Genomic DNA, 23528 nt, shown 5'->3' on the forward strand with positions numbered 1-23528 from the left:
GAGCAAATGATACAACTCAAAAACTAAGTGAGGAATACATCATAAATGCCTGCGTGTCACCAGAAGGGTGTAGGACGTGCTTTTGTCTGGCTAGGGAAACAAACAGTGTAAAAATAAACAAGCTGGGAGTGGTGGTGGACACCTTTATCCTTTATCCCCAGCACTCCAGAGGCAGAGACAGCAGATCTCTGTGAGTTCGAGGCCTGGTCTACACACAGGGAGAATTCCAGGCCAGCCAGAGCCACACAATGAAATCCTGTCTATAAGTAAACAAGCAAACAGATGGCACATGCTTAATAAGTAATACTTTAAGCAGAAAAAGAAATTTATCTGTTTATTGTTCTGATTGGTCTGGTGGCAGGGAGAGGTCCCAGGACCTCAGACATACTAGGCAAGCCGTCTACCATAGAGCCATGTCACACCAGTCCTCAGAGGTTTTTCAGAGTCTGGCAGATCATTAGTTAACATGAGGATCTTCTCTGACCACTGAGCTTTCCCATCACACATTCTTCTCATACTCAGACAATTTTTCCAGAACAGCGTTAACACTACATAGCATCCAGGCCCCAGTTGCACAATGTCTGTAGGTAATTCCTTTGGTACAGTGACGTTAGGTTCTTTGAAGTTTTCACATTCTAGAAGAACAATGGATGTTCTCATGGCTATTACCTACATTCTGCTCTGAGTGTCCCTTGCAGATAGTTTCCCGACAGTAGACTGTCAGCTCTAGAGGTGAAGCACTAGCTCCTCACGTTCCGTTCTGGAGAGGCTGCTTCTGCCTTACATGGGAGTCTCGCACTGTGTCCTCTTCAGCGTTTAGAATTCAGCTTCCTTTACCTCTGCCACTCTGTCAAGCAGACATTATTTTGTTCTGTTTTATTTTATTTAACTTTTCATTGAAAAATAATTGCTTTTAGAGTACAATACTTCTGGTTGGCATATGGAGTATAGGAAGAGCAAGTCAAGCTAATTAACATGTACACCACCTCAAAATTTCCTTTTTTATTTTGAGACAGAATCTCACTGTGTAGCTCGGGCTGCTCCTGGAACTTATTATGTAGACCAGGCTGCTCCCGGAGCTCACTGTGTAGACCAGGCTGCTCCCGGAGCTCACTGTGTAGACCAGGCTGCTCCCAGAGCTCACTGTGTAGACCAGGCTGCTCCCGGAGCTCACTGTGTAGACCAGGCTGCTCCCGGAGCTCACTGTGTAGACCAGGCTGCTCCCAGAGCTCACTGTGTAGATCAGGCCGCTCCTGGAATTCACAGACATCTATCTGCCTCTGGCCCCAAGTGTTGGGATTAAAGGCATGTGCCACCACACCTTGTGTGTGTGTGTGTGTGTGTGTGTGTGTGTATGTATATGTGTGTGTGTAAAGAGGACTAAAGACGATTACCAATTTCAAAGCTCACAACACACCACTAACCACAGTCACCATGCAGTGCAACAGGACACTAACTTAGGGCCCTTTCATCTGGAATCCTTCACCAGCATCTACTCCCTCAAACTCCCCTGCAGCCCATGGAAACCGCTACTCTGCATTTTCATGTCTGCGAGTTGACTATTTTAGGTTCTATGCACAAGTGAGATCATACTGGATGGTTTGTCTGGTTCCTCACTCCCCAGCCCCCAGGGGATTTCTCAGTATACTAGATTCATCATCAAAATGGTAGGATTCCTTCTTTGTAAGGAGTGTATGGTAGTCCAAGGTATACATACGCCACGTTTGCTTCACCCATGAGCGCACGCTCAGCCCGCTTCTTACCCTGCTGTTGCAGACATGCGCATGCACATGTGTCTTAGACATACTGATTTCAAGTCCTTTGAACACAGACTGGAATCTGGATCATATGGAGCTCGAATTTTAGTTCCCTGGGAATCTGTATATCTTCCATAAACTGCACAACCTCACGTGGTGTGCGGATGTCCCTATTTCTCCACGTTTGTCCTATTTTGTCGTAGCAGCTGCTCCAACTGGGATGAGGGGATGTGATGATCTTGACTTGTGTTTCTCTGGTCATTTGTGACACTGAGCATTTTTCTCATGAACCTGATGATTGTCTGTACATATTCGTTGGGTCTTTTACCTGCTTTTCAGTCAGATTATATTTGTTTGTGATTTGCTATGGAGTGGTACTGGTTCCTAGCATGTTCTGGATAGTAGGCCCTCCTCAGAGCTATAATTTGCAAGTATTGCCTCCTGTTTCATTGGCTGTCTCTTCTGTCTATTGAGTATTTCTGCCGCTGCTGGGTGGAAGCTTTCTGGCTCTACATAAATTTTGTCGAATGCTTCTATCACTATTGACGGGTCCCGTGAGCTGTTATCTTTCATTTTGCTAATCTGGCTTATCACATTCAATGATTCGCATCTGTTGAAACATTCTTGAATCACAACAACACACTTTAAAAGTTGTGTTTGCTTTTATTTTAGTGTTTGACTGTCTGCCTACGTGTGTGGCATGTAGTATGTCACAGGAGGTCAGAGAGGACATCAGATTCTCTTGAACTGGAATCATTTATGGTTGTAAGCTACCCATGTGGGTGCTGGGAACTGAACCTGGGTTCTCTATGAAAGCGATATGCACTCTTAGCCACAGAACCATCTCTCTAGCTCCTGAGAGGTAAATATTAATTGATCATGGATGGAACCTATCAGGCACGTTTTCTATCGCTGAACTATGATTTTCAGTAGAGCTGAACTTCTCTGCTGGTATTTTCTAATCGATTTGTACATCTCTTTCCTCCTCTCTGTTTATGTTCTGTTTATTGCTGTGTAAGTCAATTGCAAATGGGCAAATCTCCTTTAACGCAATGCTTCTCACGAACCTAAGCAGCAACTCCTTGCCTTGGGAGTTGAACATTACACCAAGGCCCATAAACCCTGGGAAGGAACTGTCATGGACACCATCATTTCTACCTTGGTGGATGTATGCACTCAGATTTAGTTAAGCTTTCCCGGAGTACCAGGTGATAAATGGCTTCTCCCTGCCGCCATTTGGTGAGTCATGCAATGGACCTGCCCTTTGTTGCTTGGCTTCATCCACTAGAAAAATCAAACACAACTAAGTCACCAGCTGTGATTTCATACAAATCAGTCAACATTTACAAATCTGCCACTATTTCTGTCAAATTATGGAGTTTCTAGTAAATCATGGAATCATAAAGCAGGCTCCTAGGTTATATTTTATGACCTAACTCTCATGTCCTGCGAGGCAAGTCGCAGGGAGTTTACTCTTCTTAATTGCTCCACAACCTAGGGCCACATAGTGACTTGAGTTTGTCTGGCTCCTGTCAAGCACCAGTTTCCTCTTGCTGCAGACGTCAATGGTAACCTAAGCAAGACAAGACCAGGAAATGAGCTGCTAGCTCCCATCAAATAGAAAAGGCACCCAGTGCACGGTCAGTAGCTGCTTTTTTGGAGGAATTTCCTACCAGCTCTCTTTCTACGTTCTAGTTTTGTATTTGAATTATTGGGTGGGGGGATGGTTATATGTATGTCTACTTATACATGTGCCCATCCATGCACAAGTCAAGGTCAGAGGTTGAGGTTGATACTTTCCTCTATGGTACTCTACCTTATTAATTAAAAAAAAAAACTTTGAACATTTACTTATTTAGCCTGCACCATGGAACCTATGCCTATGTGGAGGTCAGCAAACAAATTTGTGGGAATTGATTCTCCGCTTCCACCATGTGGGTTCTAGGGATCAAATTCAGGTTGTCAGACTTGGCAGCAAACTTCCCTACCTGTTGAGCCGTCTATCTTCCCCTCTACCTTGTTTTTTGAGACAGAGTTTCTGACTGATCCTGAATACTTGGGTATTCATGTGTGTTCAGCAACGCCCTTTACGCACAGGGCCATCTCCTTAGCCCCTGATTATTATTGTAAATGGTGACATCTCGATCATCTATATAACACTGTCTGTCATGAGGCCCTCCTGTCCTGGGTCTTCTAAAGTTGCTCTGTTTTTCTCTTTCTGTCTTGCAAAGCTGTGTGGAATGGTATAGATGAGGGATGTGTGTGTAATTGTGTGCACACACACACGTGCACGAGCCACTGCAACAGGGGAATAGAATATAATCTTACATCCTTCCCTGAGCAGCTGTATCATACTGTACCCCAAACAGGACTTTTAGGGCCATGTCTTTCCTTAAGACCACAAAACAAACTTACCAACACCGAAGCTCAGGTACTGTTCTGAGAGGAGTGTGCAAGGCCGCCATTGCTGACAGTGACTTTATACTTTGCTTCCTTTGTCCAGAGCCAGGTGTGCATCCACGTTCCAGAGAAACACAGTGGCTCAAACACATTCCTTTCCCTCTGTTCCCCCTTGAAACACCATCAGAGTGACAGAGTAGGTGTATCAGGTGACCTTGAGAAGGAGAGTGTGCTGGCTGGATACAGCTTAGGGTTACCTGGGAAGAGAGTTTTGATGGGGAATTATTTAGGTCAGGTTGGCCTGCAGGCATGTCTTTATGTGTGGGGGCCAGGCAGTCTTGGTTGCCAAGTGATATAGGAAGACTCAGGCAAGGAGCAACATCGTTCCCTACCCAGGGTGCTGAGCAGCATAAGAGCAGAGAGCTCAAGCCCAGAGCAAGGAGAGACATATTTGCTCCCTCTCTCTTCTGGCTTGTGGGTGTGATATGACTAACTTCTCGAGTTCCTGCCTTGACTTCACCAAAACGATGGACTATAACTTGGAATTGTAAGCCAAACAAATTTTTCCTCCTCTGTGTTGCTTTTTGTCAGGATGCCTTTTTTGTTTGTTTGTTTGTTTGTTTTTTGTTCGGGTGGTTTTTGTTGGGGTTTTTTTTTTGTTTTTTTGGTTTTGTTTTTAATGACTCCCCCCGCTCCATAGCAACAGAAGTGAAACCAGAGCAGGAGAATCGAAGACTGGTTAAACTCTGTTTCCAGAACACTTAGTTTCTCTGACTCTTCCAGTAGTCTGCCCAGCTCAGCAGTGCTTTTCTCTGCCTTATAGAAGAAAGGGGACTTATTCTTGGGGAGGACAGGAAGAGACAGAAGTTTGGGGTACATGACTGTAGGCATGATGGAGGGTGTACTTGAGCAGTAGACAAAAGCCTTGCCTTTGGGTCCAGCGTCCCAGTTCATTTCCCTTAACTATTTGTCCAACCCTTTTTCTTCCCCTCCCCCACTCTTCCCAAGTATAGGATCAGATGATTCTCCCCAGAGAAACACCATGTGACAAACATCTAAACATCCTGTTCTCCAAAGAAGCTTACAGATCCCACCCGTGCCTTGTCTGAGACATACTCTGCCAAAGACCACTGGTTCCCTGTGAGTAACATTGCCAATGTGAAAGTTACACAAAGGAGACAGAGGACAGGGAGGGAGGGAGAGGGAGAGGGAGGGAGAGAGAGAGAGAGAGAGAGAGAGAGAGAGAGAGAGAGAGAGAGAGAGAGAGAGATTAACAGACTGAAAAAATAGAGGGACAATAATACCTGAGAGAGAAAAAAAACTCACTGCAACCACAAAGCAATATGAATAAAAAAACAAGAGCTCTTAAAAATTACAAAGATCATAGCTAAAGCTGAAATGGTTGACACAAGAATTAGAACTTACAGAAAGAACTAGAAGACCCAGGTGTAAAAAGGGGAAGAAAAGATAAAAAGATAAGATAAGAGACTTGTTTAAGTGTTTGGGAAACAAGAATTCTAAAGGTAAAGAAGGTTTTTCAGATTAATTAGAAACCACTGAAGAAAAAGATCTAGGAATCCATCCCAAAGATGGACAGTAGACACACGCTATGTAGAGGGTGGTGACAACATGGACGGATGAGTGGAAGGAAAGGGAGGGGCCAGCTTTCTGGCACTGTAACAAAATGCCCCAGACAATCCTTTTATAAAGAAGAATGGTTCGTTAGGGCTCCTACTTTAGACATTTGAGTCCTCAGTTGGATAGAGTTCCTGCCTTTAGGCTTTTGATGTGGGCTAATTTTACCATGGCAGGAGGATAGCGGAGCAACACTGTTCACCTGGTGGTGGCAAAGGGAAAGAGAATAAAAGCCCAGGGCCCACCATCCCTCTAATGACTTAAAACCCCTAGGAGGCCCCACTGTTTAAAGGTTGGGGTACAAGGCTGGATGCTAAGGTAACACATTGGCCTTTGGAGATGCCTTTGAGGCAAGCTGCAGGGTTCTTGCTTTGACAGCATGTGGAGGATTTGCTGGCTCAGGTGAAAGGAGCCATAAATCATTTACTGTATCAGTAAATGTTGGTTCTGGCAGAAATCATTAATGGATGCAAAGGCAGGAGAAACTTTAATGGTTAAGAGAATATCAGCATGATTTTGAATGGCCTTCCCATACCACTTAGTGCAAGAAGAAACAAATAACTACACAAAACAAAAATAAACAGCATCTTAACCAGGTGACTAAACTCGTCATCATTAATGCAGGGCAGATGGGTCTTGAGAGACACTCAAATCTGATGTCCTGAGGAGGACACAGGATCACTGATGTGGTGTTTTGAGCAGGAATGTATTACCTGGATCTAACCACTAGAAAATATGAAGACATCAAAAGGAGGAGAATTCTATTAAGTATAAGGATGGGGATATTTTGGTTATTTTAAGTTCATAAAAGACAAAGTTAGGCTGTGGCAATATTTCAAATAAAAGGAGATGAAGACTCAGGATAGTTAAATGCAACATGGAAGCCTAGAGTGGATTCTAAGAAATATACATAAAACATTTCTGTTGTGTGATATTTATACACTGTGTGATGATGTACTTGATGTGATTGGTGTAATAAAAAGCTAAATGACAAATAGATAGGCAGAAGGTATAGGTGGGAAAAGGGGGAAAATGTAGGTATACAGAAGAAGCCAGGAAACAACCAGAGAGAAAATAAGAGGTGCAAGGTGGGAGAGAGGTAACACCATGTGATAGAACATAGAGTAATATAAATGGGTTAATTTCAGGTATAAGAGCTAATTAAGAATAAGCCTTTGCTATAGGCCATGCTTTCATAATTACTAAGTCTCCGTGTCATTTTTTGTGAGCTGGTGGCCCAAAGAAAAATCTCCCTATATATGGTGTTCAATGTAGAGACTCCAATATCCAAACATAGGGTCTGAGAAAGCTAAGAAACGTTCTGGACAAGGAACTAATGTAGGATTTCCCTCTGTATGCCGTGAATACCATTGGTTAATAAAGAAGCTGCTTTGGGCCTATTGCAATATGGAGTAGGGCAAGGTGGGAGTTCCAAGCAGATAGAGAGGGAGAGAGTAGGTGAAGTCAGTGAGAAGCCGTGTAGCTGCTGCAGGAGACAGATGCCAGTTACCAGACAGAACCTTACCAGTAGGCCATAACTATATAGCAATACACAGATTAATAGAAATGGATTAATTTGAGATATAAGAACTAGCTAAGAAGAAGCATGAGCTAATGGACCAAGCAGTGTTGTAATAATACAATTTCTGTGTGATTATTTCGGGCCTGGGTGGCTGGGAAATGAATGAGCAGCCCCTGACTACAAGGAGCCACTAGTCCTATAGGACAGGTGATATATATGCTCATCCTTCTACTATGGGAGCAGCTCTGAGACTAGATGAAACATGATAAATCTTTTTGGTTACAGAGTCCCCATGAATTATTACATGCCATCCTTTCATATGGCATGGATAGTGGTTTGGTTATACAGTCAAAACAAACTTTAACAGATGCCTTTTACCTGCTAAAACGTAAAACAATAAAATCATCTTTAACTGATTTGTGCACACTGTGTATTCCATACTTGTGTTAATGCAGATATATGTTACCTTTAAAAGTTGTGTTTTCAGAAAATAAGGAACAGACACAAATAAAGACAAGTAGCCCAGGTTATGTAGCCTCTCAAAATGCTTCTGTTACAATTTCCTCAAAATTTCAAAACTTCTGGCTGAGATGGCTCAGCCTCATAGACTACTCCAGTCACAACTTCAGATAAGCCCTGTACTTTTCTATTTCATAGAGACTGGACAACAAATAATAACAGCAAACTCTCCTAGGACTTTACTATCATATAAATTTTCTCAGGGTCCTCTAAAAACGTCATTACCCTCAGACAACAAGAAAGAGTTTAGAGAACATGATACCCACATTCCCAATAAGTGGAATGGGTAGTTTTTGGTCATTCGGTAGGTTATGGATATTTTTCATCATTGGGGGGTGGTTACAAATTGTTATTGGTAACAGTCAGGAAAAAGTTGAATGAAGGAAACTAGATTCTGAAGGAGGAAATGGGATACAGTATAGAAATGATGGCTAAAAGGGTGGATTGTTGAATCTACTTTTGAATAACCACTAGTTTCAAATATTTTTTATTAGTATTGAATTTCAAATATTGATACAAATTTAAGGTTGTTTTGATATAATGTATATATGTTTCTATTCTTGTTTAAGGTAATGTACCTATGCAGCTCATTTAAAAATGTAATATAAAGTTCTGGTTCTTGGAAATGATTTATAATAATTAAGAAATATCGGCTAGTAGCTATTTGTTTATAATAATCAAACTTGTAGTCATGTTAGATATGTTTTCAAGGTTAAACAGAGATAGATAGGTGGTCTTCAAATCCTTCAGAGACCTGCAGAATATGGCATTTAAATATTTTAATAACGAAGTTTTTCACAACAATGAGACATCTGTTGCTGGCAGCAACAATTTACTTCAAAAAAGGATGGTGGACATTGAAGAACCTCCATATGGAGTTTGCTTTCAATGTGGCACAATTAGCCATTGGGCAAGAAATGTCTGTTGCCTCAACTGCTGACAGTGCTGTCCAAACTTGCTAAGCAGGGCACAAAAGAAGGCAACTGCTGAACTTTTCCAAGACAAGGTATGACAGTCCTTAAAAGTTCCTACATCACAGAGAAGTCTATCAGTTATTCTAGGCCTGTAGGCCAAAGATGGATGTCCCACCATTGCAGAGGAACCTTAGGTGACTGTCCAGGCCGTCAGCTGTTTCTGTCATTTCTATAGTTTTGGAAGTTGTTTGCTCTGTACTTCTTGTTTACTCAGGTAATATTATATCCTTCTCAGGCCTTTTATGTAGTTGAAGACTAGATAGCAAAAGTTACTGTTTTTGTTATTAATGTTTTTTTAAAAATACATAGGAGATATAAAGTATATAATATTAAGATATATAAAAGCTTAAATTGTTTATCTAAGAAAATATTTTGAGGTCTGAAAAGATAGTTTTGGGTTGGTTAATACAAGTTAGGGTAGAAAGTGAATTAGGCACAAAACTTTGAACTCACTAAGATAAGATAGATAATAACAGTATTTTCTCCGAATTTGCCAAATACAAATATAATGGACATTGTGAAAGCAATTCTATTCTTACCTGATAAATTATTCTTATTGTATATAGTTTTACTTTATATAATTTTACTATGTACAATAAGAATAATTTAGATAATAGTAATAACTTCCCTTTTATTTAGACAAAAAGGGGGAAATGTTGTGGGATATTTGTACAATGAGTGAAGATGTATTGCTGTGATTGGTGTAATAAAAAGCTGAATGGCCAATAGCAAGGCATGCATATAGGCAGAATTTCCAGAGAAAGAAAGGAAGAGGAGGAGAATCTAGGTGCAGAGGAGACACTGGGAGACATGCAGGGAAACAGAAGATGCAAGATGGAAAAGAGGTGACGCCATGTAATAGAACATAGACTAATGCAAATGTGTTCATTTAAGTTATAAGAACTAGTTAGAAACAAGCCTAAGCTATAGGCCAATCTTTATAATTAATAAGAAGTGTCTGTGTCATTATTTATAAGGTGAATGATGGGACAGAGAGAGACTCATTGCATAATTCTGACCAGTTGAGGTTAGAATGAGGGGGAGAAAATCTGATAAAATTATTATATCAATATTATATTTACCAAAGTTGTTGATATATAAAATGATACCTTTAGTCATGTGGACTATATTGACAATTAGGAATAAAGAGCCATATGCACAGATGCTAGCTCCATAAAGGTCAGAATTTTTTTTACTTAATATAAATGTTCTTTCTCCCCCTACTCTCTCAACCTCTCTCCTTCCTCCTTCCTTCTCCTTCTCTTCTCTTTGTATGTACAAAAACAAATAACAACAAAGTGGGAAAAGTGTTTGGAACAGAAGAGAGATGAATATTTGATGTACTATTCTTCTTGTAGCTTTTCTGCAAAATTAAAGGTATTTACAAAGAGTTTTTCTTGAATTGCCTTCCACTCACCTTTTCTGAAGACACTACTGGAGGATGTGCTCTAACAAAAGAATAGAGTAGACTAATAACACAGGAGACAAGAATCCAGGAAACAGAAGAATCAGCCCTGGAGAAAGGAAGAGACATTCTCAGGATAACTGAAGGCCAGGCTGACACTGAACAGCCAGCCAACAAGAACGGCTAATCCTGCCTGGGGTGGTGTTGGAGGAACTGCCAGAGAGATGTCTCTCCAACATTCTGAAAGATACCTTCAGATCAATTGCCTGATGTGTTTGTGCTGGAAGGAGTTTCTCTTGGAGAAGGTGGGAAGTACAATTAGTACCCAAGACAAACTAAAGGAGGAGGCGGTGATCAACCCTAGGGAAAGGCAAACCTGTATGGAAGGGGTGGGCCATACTCGTGGTTGACTCACTTGGCTCAACTGTGACGTATTTACACAGTAATAATAATGCAAATAAATGTTCACACACACCCCCCAAATTATGATAACATTACATTTAGAGAATGAAAGGAAGGAGAGGGCTGTGCAGGGAGGGAGGAAGAACAAGGGAGTATGAGTGTTGATTCACTCCTTCCACAATTTCAAGCTGGACAACGCCCAAGTTGATGGTTAAAGAAAAAACTTCATGAGCATATAGGCTAGAAATACCAAGGGAATATCAGGAAAGAAGGTGAATGAAGCAAGAAAGGGTGAAGGTCTAGATCAAGTGGCTGAGAAACAGAATTTTGGGTTGGTGGTGTAGGGAAGTGAATTATAGTTTCTTTAAAAGAATTTATCAATTCCTTGAGAATTTCCTATATTTTGACTGTACTCAACCCTAAATCCCCCAGATCTACCCCCACCTCCCCATCTCAATTTGGGCTGTTCATATACTCCTGGGCATGGTGCTACCCCCTGGAGCATGTTCGATTTACCAGGGGTTATACCCTTAAAAAAAACTGACTTCCCTCTCCAGGAGTCATCAACTGTCTACAGCTATTCCTGAGTGTGGGAGTTTTTGAGCCCCTTCTTCCTCCATGCTGGAATGTTGACTGGCTAGATCTTATTTTAGTCTTGTGCAGGCAGCTATGATGCCGTGAGCTTATGAGTGTCTTGATCCTGTTGTGTTTAGGAGACAGTTTTGCCCAGGTCTTCACTGGTCACTGGATCTTACAACCCCTCTGCGCCCTCTTGAATCATGGTTCCTTAGGGTTATTTGTTTACCTTGTAGACATGTGTACATTGTTTGGATAAACATTTTAAAACTCCCAAATCTGCTTGCTATGATTACTACCAACATAATATTTTATATTTCAGCTGTTTTTAGTGGTATATTGAGGTGCAGAGGATAGAACCCGGGACCTCCTGCATGCTGGACAAACACCTACCACTGAACTCTGTATACCTCTTTGCTGTGTTTCCATTGTTTTAGATGCTACCAAAATACAACCTAAGCAAAGACGACAGCTCCATAGAAAATATTTAAGATACAGCTTAGTTTATTGTGGTTTTCATATGACCCAAGAAATTACTGTGTTGAAAAAAACCTACTCCCCAATGCTAAGTGGAACCTTTACAAAGTGATTAGGTCTTGAGGATTACACTACACCCTGGAATTACACTACACCCTGCTAAGTCTTTACTCTGCAATTATCTAGCCTCAGTAATTCTACAGAAGTAGAACCAAACAGACTGACTACCCGAAATTTCCAAAAGGTCTATGTGCCTGCGAATGGTGTATATGTAAATTGGTTTTGAGAGTAGGGGGAGAAGGGAGACTTTGGGATTGGATACAGCTGTTGCTTACAGAGCCAAAGCATGAAATCTATATCCAGAAAAGCTCCAAAATAAACTCATGTGCAAGAATGCCAAGGCCCCAGCATAGTGGTATGTCTGAAAAGAAGAAATGGGGGAGGAGCAAAGACAGGTGTTCAAATTCAAATAAAAAAGCTACTATCTCTGGTCTTTGAACTTAGGGTGTAAAAGGAAAAACACAGCAGGGCAGATACCACCAGGTGAGATATACTCTTTCTGCTCTCTTTTGGACTGAAATTTCCTGGAGAGTTGGAGGCCACCAAGGAGTAGAGTGTGGGTGGTATAGTCATCCCCTGTTACCCTGACCCCCTCCCAGCCCCCACTGGTCGAAATATGAAAGCCAAGTAGAAATGTGCTGACTTTTTTTGGTCAAGAAAACAGAACAAAAACAGCACCTGTAAGGGTACCGGTGACGTCTCAGCCCACCTGAGCAAGTACAGGGACTGAGCGTGACAGGCATGGGCTGTCCAGCTTCAGCCTCCTCCATCTGTCCAATAAGTCAAAGAACAAGTTTTAATGTTTAAAAAAATGGGGGTGGGGGACAGAAAATGGGCAACGAGGAAGAATGTTCTAAAAACAACAAACAAAGCTTCTAGCTTTTCATGCCTGCAAATGGAAAATGAACACCCAACTCCACAGATCTGGGCCATCGTTTCCTCTCTCATGTCCACTTGAAGTAAACCGAGGCGGGTGCTTTCTGGAAGGTTATTGGTGTCAATTATCAATTGGGAATATTTCTTTGTTACATTGGGAAATGTCACATCAAATACAACCCCTCAAGTCTGTCATCTGGGCGCTTAAACATCTACCTGTTCTGGGGCATGGAGACAAAACATCCACACAGCAATCCCCAACACCGAGCGTCACAGCTATTTCTACATGCTCAGGATGGTTCGGCAGGATTGCTCACACAACTTATCTCAGGTCTCGAGAAATGGGCTGTGTGGAGCTCGGGGCTTTGTTTTAATCTCTCTCAAGTTAGGTTGGGCTCTTTGCTGGCAGCACTTAAGACCGGGACTCTTTATTTTATGGTCATATGCATATATCAGTTTGTTGTGTTTTGCACAGTCAAAAACCAGAAAGATTTGCAGACCAGGAGTTCCCAGCCAGACCAGGGATTTGTCCAGTTCAGTAGTCAGCGTTGTCTCTAGTGGACACCTAGAGGAAGTTTTTGTTTGTTTTTAGTGCAGTAGAAAGCAGCCAGTCAGGGTGCCCTAACTGTCATTAAAAATGAAAACAGAAATCTGAGGCCAATACAAAACTGAGTATTTCGGGAGCCTCAGCACTGTTCTGAAGAGGCAACAGCCAAAGGCACTTGGTTAAGATGGGAGAGCCATTCTCCTAACTCACCTATTAGCCCATATGCAAGACTCAAGAGGGGAGAGAGGGAGGGAGGAAGGAAAGAATGGAGGGTAAAGGAAAGGGAAAGGGCAAGGAAGGGAAAGGAAAGGGGAGGGGAGGAGAAGAGGGAGAGGGAAGGAGGAGGGGGAAGGGAGATAGGAAAGATGAGGGAAGAGGTGGGAAGGAAGAAGGAGGGAGTGAGTCTCTTTCTACAGCTTTATTAACATATGTGTTTACAAACCTATGAGTGCCCTAGAGTCCAACAGCAAAGGCTTTCCTCTCACAGTTCTAACACACGTGACCAGAGTCAAGAAGTCGCCAGGACTGAAACAGTCCTTCCTGCTCTCAGGCTGCTGAGCTCCTGCGGGAAGCTTGTTCATTCTTCCATTCTTCCAGGTTCTCTTTCAGGAACTGCCCGGCTTTTCTTTGCTGGCGGAATAGATAGAGAGCAAAGCAGAGCAGGGTAGGAGACTGCAGCAGGATTCGCAGAGGAAGGCGGCATGGAGGGCTGATGTGAGCAGCCTGTGGTCCTATAGCCAGAGCCATTCAGCAGGCCTGCTGGCCCTCGTGCCCAATTCTCTGATCTCTGCAGATGTGGCCACTTCTCTCTGGAGGAGGGCAGCCCGCCCTCTCTCCCTCATCTTCGGCTTATCTTTCTCTCAGACTTATTTTTCTCTTGTCTCTTGTTTTTAACCTTTGTCTTCTTATATAACATTTTTTTGTTTGTTTTTTATTTTATTTTTTCAAGACAGGGTTTCTCTACGTGGCCCTGGCTGTGCTGGAACTCACTCTGTAGACCATGCTGGCCTCCAACTCAAAGATTCACCTGCCTCTGCCTGGAATTAAAGGCACGTGCCCGCCACCCCCTGCCACCGCCACCACCCACCTTAAACAAAGCTTTCAATTGGTAACTTTAAGAAAAGTTTGGATCTTGGCTGAGAGAGCATCTATATACAACTCTGACTGTGTTTAAAAAGCAAGAAGGCAAAATGGTGTGTTGGGTGGAACATTCTGTTCAGAGCTGGGAGAGTCAGTCGGTAACCCGGGGGATGTCCAGTTTTCTGTAGCTGCTGTAATCTTTGTCTGCCCATTGTCACTCTTCTGAACTATAAAATCAGAGGGTTAGCCTGGGCCTACTCTGCCTATTCTGCTTTATAGTTCTACGATTGATTTTCTTGTTTTTAGGTTTTTGTTATTGTTTTAGGCAGGGTTTCACTATGTAGCACTGGCTGGCCAGGAATTCCCTATGTAGACCAGACTGGGGGCTGAACTCACAGAGATCTTCTTGCCTCTGCCTCCTGAGTGCTGGGAATAAAGGCACGGCCGCCTGGCCTGGCTGATTCTTCTCTTTGTAAATAAATTCATTTATGAAAACAAACAAGAAACACGCCAATTTCTTTTCTTTTTCGTGCTAGTAATTGAGTCCTCGCTAGGCTAAGTGCCCACTGTACCACTGAAGGACTCTCCCGCACCCTCCCCCTTCCTTCAACTCCTAATGCCCTCTCCCTGGAGCTCGCCTGCATCTCTCGGGGTGCCTCTGCATCAGCTTCCTCTCGTGCCCACCAAAATGGGAATTGCCTCCGTGTACTTCTCCCTCCACACTGCTTACCACAGCACCGCGGAGACGCACTGGCTTAATAAGGACTTTTCAGTGTGATGACGGCAATAGTAATTAAATGTGCTGCAGATGCAAACATCCTGGCACCTGACTGCAGAGATGCTTCTTTTCTGGGCATCGTGCTTAAAAATGACAGATCTGGCCAAAGAAGATCAATTAAATCTCCTCAGGACCGAGCTCGAGTGGAAGTATTAATTGAGGTTTAAGGGAATCCTAGAAAAACCTCCCTCCTCTCCTGGCCACTAATGTTCAGGTTATGCCCAGTCTCTCCAAATACACTGAAATTCAAGTTAAGGAGGACTTGAAATAGAGGCTAAGGTTTTAGCCCCCATGAAAAATGAATATATTACTTATTTGCAGTATGCTTAAAAGAAACAACAACAAAACCCAAAAAACAATGGGCCAGCAAGAAGGATCCCTGGGCCAAAGTGTTTGCTTCGACAGCCCGATGACCCAAATTTGATCCCCAGAACCCACATAAAGTAGGAGAGAACCACTTTTACAAAGTTGCCCTCTGACCTCTCCATGAGCACCACAGCGAGTGTATCTCTCCCTTCCCCACCACATGAATAAAAAGTTTTAAAGAAATAGAAGGACACTTGTTTATAAATCTGCCTAAGGTTGAAGTTGGCATGGTGATGCACGCTTGTAATCCCAACAATTTGGGAGGCAGAGGCAGGAGGGTTGCCTTATTTCCAGACCAGCCTGAACACTAGCAAGACCTTGTTTCAAAACCCAAAAATAAATCTTATTTAGGCATATGACTCTGGGATTTGCCATGACGAGTTCACTAGTATTCAAGATGTGCAGTGCACTTTACAGTTAAAATGAAAGTTGCAAGACTCAAGGTGACTTACTCAGCCAACATGAATCACTATTACAAATGACAAAGGACAAAAAGGATGTCTAAGAATAGAGAAGAAAACAGAACGCTGGACATTGCCAGGCTCCTTGGGAGTGCTGGTTCGGCTCTGCCTGCTGTAAGGTTGGGTTTGTGGTTTGCCGGAGCTCCGGTGTCTCTCACCCAGAGAGCTGGTACGGCTGGATAGGCCGTTGTTTTATTGGTTGTTTGCACTGCTCTTACTTGCTGATTGTAGTCTGCGATTTCTCTGGGTTGTTTTTCCTAGGACAACACATTCTCATTTTCAACTTTCTCTTGCTACATGTCAGTGCTTCAACTGGGGCGGCTGTAAGTATGCGAGAGGAAAGAGTCTTGCTTTCCTTGGCTTGACACTTCAAGAAAAGAGCAATAAGGAGAAAGATGGGGGTTGGCAGATCCCTTAGGCCAAGTGCAATTAAAAACAACGTATTAAAGAGATCTGATCTTTTCTTCACATAATTCAAGGCGCGGGAGAACAGAAAGCCCATTCATTAGGGTAAAGACTGACACTCGGCTCCGAGTGTCTCACTCAAGAACAATAGATGAGCTATCATTAAAAAGGCTTATGTGGAGATGGCATGTTTATATTCCTGTATCCAGAGTGGCTACTAAATCTCCTCAGCTCTAATGCCAGCCAGGAGCTAACCCCAGGGCTTGAACTCTGGCAATATTGAAAGACCTATGCGCCATTGATGGAAATGCTTTTTGGTGGAGAACTGACTTTCAAAGGTTTACCTCCAGGATTCATATTAGCAATGCAAGGGGTTGTTTTAAAAGGAAGATTTTGCTAACTCGCTTTCAGTAAAATAGTTATTTAGCACTCCCAGTAAAATAGGTGTGTGTGTGTCTATGTGTGTGTATAAATGGTTTCAAAGTTGGCACATGAAGGAACAGCCGTTTTGAGCTCAGCTTATCTGTAAATAGGGACTATAAACTATAAAAGTACGGACTTTGTCACTCGAACTCTGACATGAGGTCAAACATCAGAACATCTCAAGAGCTCTCTCCTGCTCCAGCTATTCTGCCACAGAGATTGAGGGAGATTCGATCAGGAATGCTCAGACTATAGACTCATCTGTGGACCTGGCTTGGAAACAGGGAAATAAGGAAGAGGCAGAATGGTGTCTTTGGAGCAGGGATTTTGAAGCCCTGTATTATTCTGGAGTCACTTTCCCCAGGCCTGCCCTCCCCTCCGCCCCACCCTGTGGCTAAGACTGCAAAGATTCTCCAAGTGGCAGGCAGGGGTGGGGGTGGGGGGTGGGGAGATGACGCATACCCACCCCTAGAGTAGAATGTCTGTCTGCTTGTTGTATGTTTTAGCATGGCAGTTGCCTGAGAGCAAATCTGAACAGCACGTGAAAGTGACAGTGACACACGTGGGGAAGGCTGGGTGGCACACGGATGGTGGGAAACAGATGCCGGTGCAGGGACCAAGCAGAGGATGTTCTGTTCTGCTAGTGAAGGCAGAGGCCCAGAGAGATGGAGTCTCTGCTTCCAATGCAGTGAGTGCCTTTGGGCTGTCAGAGCTCCACCAGGATGCCTGCAGCAAGCAAGGGGAAGAAGCCTCCTGCAAGAAACTTCATCTTCCTATTATTCTTCACTTCTGGTAACGCGTTACAAAACTGAAACTCCGTCCCGATGAAATTGTAACTTCCTCTCTTTCCTAGCCCCGGTCCTCAGCCCACTGTGTCTCTAGAAACCTGACTTGACGATTCCAGGAGCCTCATGTGAGTGGAGCCGGCCAGTACCTGCCCTCTGGTGACATTATCACAATGTCCTCCAGGTTCACCTGCGGTGCAGCGTGCGTCAGAAGCGCACTCCTTTTTATGGCCGGTGTTTAATGAGCACAGAATCTCAGCTGGGGCAGTAAGGAGGCTCTAGAGCCGGCTCGTGAGGACAATTACACAGTAATGCACTCACTGCCACAGAAATGCACATTTGAAAAGGGTTAAAATGGTGGCTTTTATATAAATTTTATACAACAAAGAGTAAAGAAAAAGAAGGGGGATTGCTTACGGAGTCCTTGGGAGATGACACGGGGTGTGAGGGTTAAGTGGGTGTGAGATAAAAAAAAAAAGCCACTGAGTTAGAAGCAAAAGAGGCAAGGCGCTCCTTCCCATGTGCCTGAGCAGCTACTGTGTCGCGTGACTGCCCCTGGAGGAACAAGCAAATTCATGGGCTGCTGTCCTAACCCATGGTACTCAGAATGTGACAGGTTTGACAGAGTTTTTATGAGAATGATTCGATTAAATTGGGTTAAATGGCTGCACATGTGTGAGCACACACACGTACACGAACATGCACACACATAGCATATACTCACAGACCTCTACATATATAGAGAGAGATGAAAATAAATCTTAAAAAAATAAAATGAGGCCATTAGGGCCAACTTAAATCCCGTATTTCTGGTGTCCTTACATAAAGAGAGACTTTGGACACGGACACAGATGGAAAGCCATGTGGTGAATAGAGAAGGGGCCATCGACAGGCATTGAAAAGAATCCTTAGGTAGACTGCATTCTGCCCTTATCTCCATCTCACACTGCTGCTGTTTGAGCCTGTAGCGTTTTGTTACAGCAGCTGTCACACACTGATACATCGCAGCGCATAAGTTCATCTTACTCAACAATAGTTGCAGGGTGGGGGTGCCTGTATCCACACAGACACTGTGGAGGCCAGAGGTCAGCATAGGGTGTTTTCCTCTATCGTGTCTCTACTTATTTCTTGAAACAGGGTCTCTCACTGAGCCTGGAGCTCAGGTTAGACTGTCTGGATAGCAAGCTCCTAGGATCTGCCTGTCTCTGCTTCTCAGTATTGGGCTCACAGAAAACCACTGCCGTGTCTGGCTTTTCACAAGAGTGCTGGGGATCCGAACTCAGGTCCCGGAGCCAGCGCTCTACCCACTGATCTCTCTCCCCAGTCCCGCAATACACACTTTGTGATGCACATTTCTCGAAACAGTTTACAAATAAAAATTAATCCTTACAATGGCCCTGAGAAGCAAGGTTGCTGTCATTCCCATTGACCAGGAGTGGGGCCTGCTCAAGAGGAGATCAAGTAGCTTTCCCGTGGGCTCACACTTAATCATTGATGGAGTTGGGGTTTGTACCAGGGCAGGCCTGCTTAGCACTTCTCTCTGTCCCCTGGGATGTAACAGGGGTTCTTAGATGCAGAAACAGGCTGAGACCTGTCCCCACAGTGTTGTGTGCGTGTGCTTTTACAACCAAATACCATGCTGTCCCCTATGCCAGGAAGATAGAAATCAGATTTCATAATGTTTCTCTGGATATTTAAGCTTCACATTGAGGGTAACAATCCAAGATTCTTGCAAAGTATCTCCTGGTCCATGAGGGGACACGGGAGGCTCGAGGTCTGGGATGGAGTCTTCCATCTCTCACCTAGCAGCATTCCGTGGAGGTGTGAGAAGGCTAACATAGTCTTGGGCTGATACAAAAAGCTTCTAGCCACACAGAACTTGAATTGCGCTGAAGACTGGTACTTCGAGGTCACAAACACACCTTTGACATGGGTCAGAGGAACTTGGTGTATCCTTGGCTGTAAGGGAGACTCCACTGCGCTAGTTCAGCTGCTTCAGCTCAAAAACTACCTTCGGCGGAACCAACTGGAGCAGGCACACGTAAGGGATCCATGTTCAAGACCACAAGTGAATAAAGACCAAAAATAAGACTTCGCTGCAGGGAAGAAGGAGATCCGACCTCTGGCTAGGACCAGAGTTTTGACGCCTGGCGTTGTCTCAGTGGCATTTTCCACAAGAACCATCAGAAGCTGGCCCGCAGTTCAGTGGGGACTTAATTCCTTTCTAATTATTAAATGGAAAGCAAGCACACATGCCCGACCTGCTGAACACGCCGCTTCAACCTTGCTCGCTCCTCACTGTAAAACTTCCCACACCCTTGGGTTTCAGCTCGAAGCCTTTGTTTGCAGTCCTCGCTCGCTCAGAGTCATGTGTGCGAGAGCCAGAAACACACCTCTTTCCTTTTTTCTCAGATTGCTGACTCACCCAGAGCTTTTATAGAGGTGACCATGAGAGACCAAGGCAGGGCATGGGAGGCCCAGATGGTGCCAGCAAAAGTTTGGACTTTAATGAATCAACATTCTTAGCGATTGAAAAGATAGAGTGGAGGGAGGGACTTCTCACGCCGCAGGCATTCGAGGGCCTTTCCATGTGCCTCAGGTGGCTGGACCCCAGCTATGCAGTGGATGTCCTAAGAAGGTCAGTGATGACCTCCTTCAGTCAGGACAAGAGACATAGAACAAAATATCCTCACTAAGAAGGGGCACCTGCCACCCCCTTATGCCTGGCATCTTTATAAGGATCGACGTGGTTTTCTGGCTTGTTCGGATCGGAGGTGTTGGCATTTCTTTTCCCACATTATCTCTGGTATTTCTAAACAGGCCCCAGTCCCAAGATTGCTCCTGCAGAGACATCCTAGGCAAGTTTGCTGGCAAGTCTCTTCCCTTGTTCTGGGAGCCAGCTCTGGCCCAGGTGTGCTAACAGGGACACGAGCTGCAAGGAGCCATCTGAGAACAAAAGGAGAGAGACATTATGAAACGTGATTTCTGCCCGGGATGTGCCAGATAGGAAGGAAACACTTTTGTCAGGAAGCAGGTCTCAGCCTGAGTGCTGGTGCCCAAGAAGAGGATGCCAGGGGGTTAGCATCTGTGGCGGCGATGCTGGGGTGGGTGGGAGGTTGGCACAGAAAGATGCTCAGGGATTTCTCAATGAGACTGCCTGGTTTCAGGGAAACAGTTTGATACTGACATGTCTGAGTGACAGCTGTCAGCACCTGGCAAGTCAGGGTAGGGGCATGGTCATTCCTGGAGTAGGCTGCCCACTTCCGGTAGATAAAAGAAGCAGAGTGGGGTTTGCCCACTTAGGACATAAGAACACTCGTTAAGAAGCCAGCTGAGGAGATTTCATAAGAAGCCAGGGAGACATTGCTGCAATTCGGATCTTTGTAGTCTAAGATATCTTTGGCGATGTGGCCAGAGACTGAAGCTAGAAGTCAGGTCAAGGCAAGATTTGGGTTTCTCTGAATAGGTTAACCCAAATGGCGAGCTGTGGAGAATTCTAGCCTTCTTGTGTCATGCTAGAGTTCAAAGGAAACATTGCCCCCCTCGCCCCTCCCCCGCCCCCTCCATGATATCCTGGGAAGATATCATGACCACACCGCAGGTAGCTTTGCGCTCCCTCAGGTCCCATGTAACTTGTATAACAACATTGCTAGATTATCACTTGCAGCGAAGTCAAGCCATACCCGTCCTGCAGGATTTCTAGGCAAAAATGATTTGCTCAGAGAAAATGTCCATTTCTTGTCAGCCTGGTGACTCCAGAGAGATTGACAAAGAGTAGAGATAGGAAAGGAAAATATTTGCAAAAGCAAATCAGGGCCCCTGTTCCCTCTCCTCGGCACCACCCTGGTCTTCCTTGAGAAATTCTAAGACTCGTTCAGGTTGAGAGCTTACCCCATGCCTTCCCTTGGTCACTCTATATATAGCTGGATATTTCTCTCTTTCTCCATTAATGAATCAATTTATTCAGATGGAGTCTATTTCATGGGAAGCATATCAGATTGCACTTACTTTTGATCAGAAGGAGTTTCAGCCCATCACAGGCCATAGGACACCTCACAGAAGAAATGTGTTATGAGGTTCCTTCTAAAAGGAACATGCACACATTCTGATAATTAGTCTAGTCACTCCACTGGAGCTCAAAAAAACTCTTATCAGGCTATTTGAAAAGAAGCTGATATTGATGAAAATGTCTACATAGTTTCTCACCCCCGCTAACTCGTGTTGGTTAAATTATGCTGAGGGCTTGCATAACTGAATTAGGAACTAAGAATGCCAGAAACCCACTTGAGGTTGAAAAGGCAACAAAGTTAGAATAACTGTGGTCACCAAAGAATGGAGTCAAGAAAACGCTCCGGGTTCACAGAGAGACTTGGAGAGAAAGGAGAAGGAATTCCGTGCTTCCGTGGTAAAACAGTCTATTGAGATTGGATGGTGCATTCCAGCTCTCGTGACTATCGTATCCACCCCATGTGTGTGATAGCCTAGGGAGCTCACTATCTGGGCTCTGCACTGTTGAATGATCTCCTGGCTTGGCTGGTGTCCAAGTCCCCGTCCGTGGCTGCTAATCTGGGAAACAGGTCATAGTAGTCTATGGTGTGTTGGTTTGGGGCAGTGATACATTTTTTGTTTATAAATGATTTAACTAAATTAAATTTTGCACTGCATTAGAATGCTTGGGATTTTTCTTCAGTGGCTTTTCTAATCCCTATATTCAACTTGGTTAACCAGACTACTTAAATAGTTTTGAACTAGAAACCTCTAGTTGAAATCAATGCCAGAGGGAGGTTATCAGAGCCAACTGTCAAAATAGTGGGGCAGATATTGGAATCAAAGAAAATAGTGAACATACAAGGCTCAATCTAGCTAGAGAATTCAAAGACCAAGAAAGGAGGTAATATATATTCATAATTTAAAAGCAAATCTTTGGTTTAAAAGAATAAAAAAACCCAGGGTAATGAAAAGGAACATTTCTAATACTGAAGAAGCAAGGTTATATAACATAAAAATATCCTTTGATACTTCATGGCCATAAGCAGGCAGAACCCTGGTCAGGGATTTAATATTTGCCTCTTTGTACAAACCTTAGCTGACACAGTGATCTGATTTATCCATGGTTTGACTTCCAGTCTCAGACACCTGTCGTGCCAACTATGGCCCCCAAATATTAAATGCAGCCAGGTATAGAGGTGACACCTGTAATCTCAGCACACAGGAGCAAGGTAGGAGGATGTGGAGTCCAAAGGGACAATGTGAGTTACATAGGAAGACATTTTCTGGAAGCAGAAAGCTCCAGAAGTTAAGTAACTATTCAGTTTTAAGTTGTACTTTTAAATCTCCCCGTCCCACCCTGTCCCACCCCAGACGTGAGTCACCTCTTTGTCTGTCATATCCAGGCTGAAATGCTACCTGCCTGTGTGTCACTCGGTAGTCACCTCAGTTATCAGCCTGAATGCTGTGCACTATCACAGTGTTTGCTTTACTTAAGAGGTCCCTAAGCTCAAGAGCATCGATGCTGGCAATTAGGATGTATCATGGGAAATCGGTCAAGTGCATCCATTGAGGGCTGGGGAGATGGCTCAACAGTTAAGTGCACTGGCTGCTCTTCCAGAGGACCGGGGTTTAATTCCCAGCACCTACATGGCAGCTAGTAACTGTCTGTAACTCCAAGATCTGATGCCTTCACACAGACATACATGCAGGCAAAACACAAATGCACATAAAATAAAAATAAATTATTTTAAAAAGAGGTGCTTCCATTGAGTAAAATGGTACAGGTGTTATAAGGGCCATGTATGGTGATGCACACCCTTAAACCCAGTTTGGGAGGCTGAGGCAGGAGGATTGAAAGTTTGAGATTGTTATCAGCTACAAATTAGTTTGAGGTTAGCTTTGTTACATAAGGCCCTATGTCAAAGAAAGAATAGAAAGACAGAAAGGGAGGGACTAAGGAAGGAGGGAGAGAGAGATACTCCATTCATGTAACTTTTGTCACCATATATAATTTTCTATTTTATTATTCATAATTGTTAGGCTCTTTTGTGCTAATATCTTTATATTAATTTATAAACTAGGCTTTGCTG

General features: G+C 43.7%; 1 long non-coding RNA gene across 3 annotated transcripts; it reads right to left on the reverse strand.

Annotated features, from left to right (window-relative positions):
* Positions 1-319: 319 nt before the first annotated feature.
* Positions 320-10570, reverse strand: LOC146895243 (uncharacterized). 3 transcript variants are annotated; one of them, XR_015000974.2, is made up of 4 exons: positions 10464-10570; positions 10225-10321; positions 4173-4414; positions 3094-3330 (listed from the first exon to the last, which is right to left on the reverse strand). It is a non-coding gene; the product is annotated as an uncharacterized LOC146895243 (long non-coding RNA). The 3 variants fall into 3 exon arrangements; XR_015000975.2 differs by lacking the exons at positions 3094-3330; positions 10464-10570 and adding an exon at positions 320-847 and having other exon boundaries at positions 10225-10457; XR_015000973.2 differs by lacking the exon at positions 10464-10570 and having other exon boundaries at positions 10225-10457.
* Between the last annotated feature and the right edge of the window lie 12958 nt (positions 10571-23528).

This window comes from Myodes glareolus, chromosome 3 (genome assembly GCF_982192425.1).
Source record: "Myodes glareolus chromosome 3, mMyoGla1.1, whole genome shotgun sequence".
NCBI classification, from domain to species: Eukaryota; Metazoa; Chordata; class Mammalia; order Rodentia; family Cricetidae; genus Myodes; species Myodes glareolus.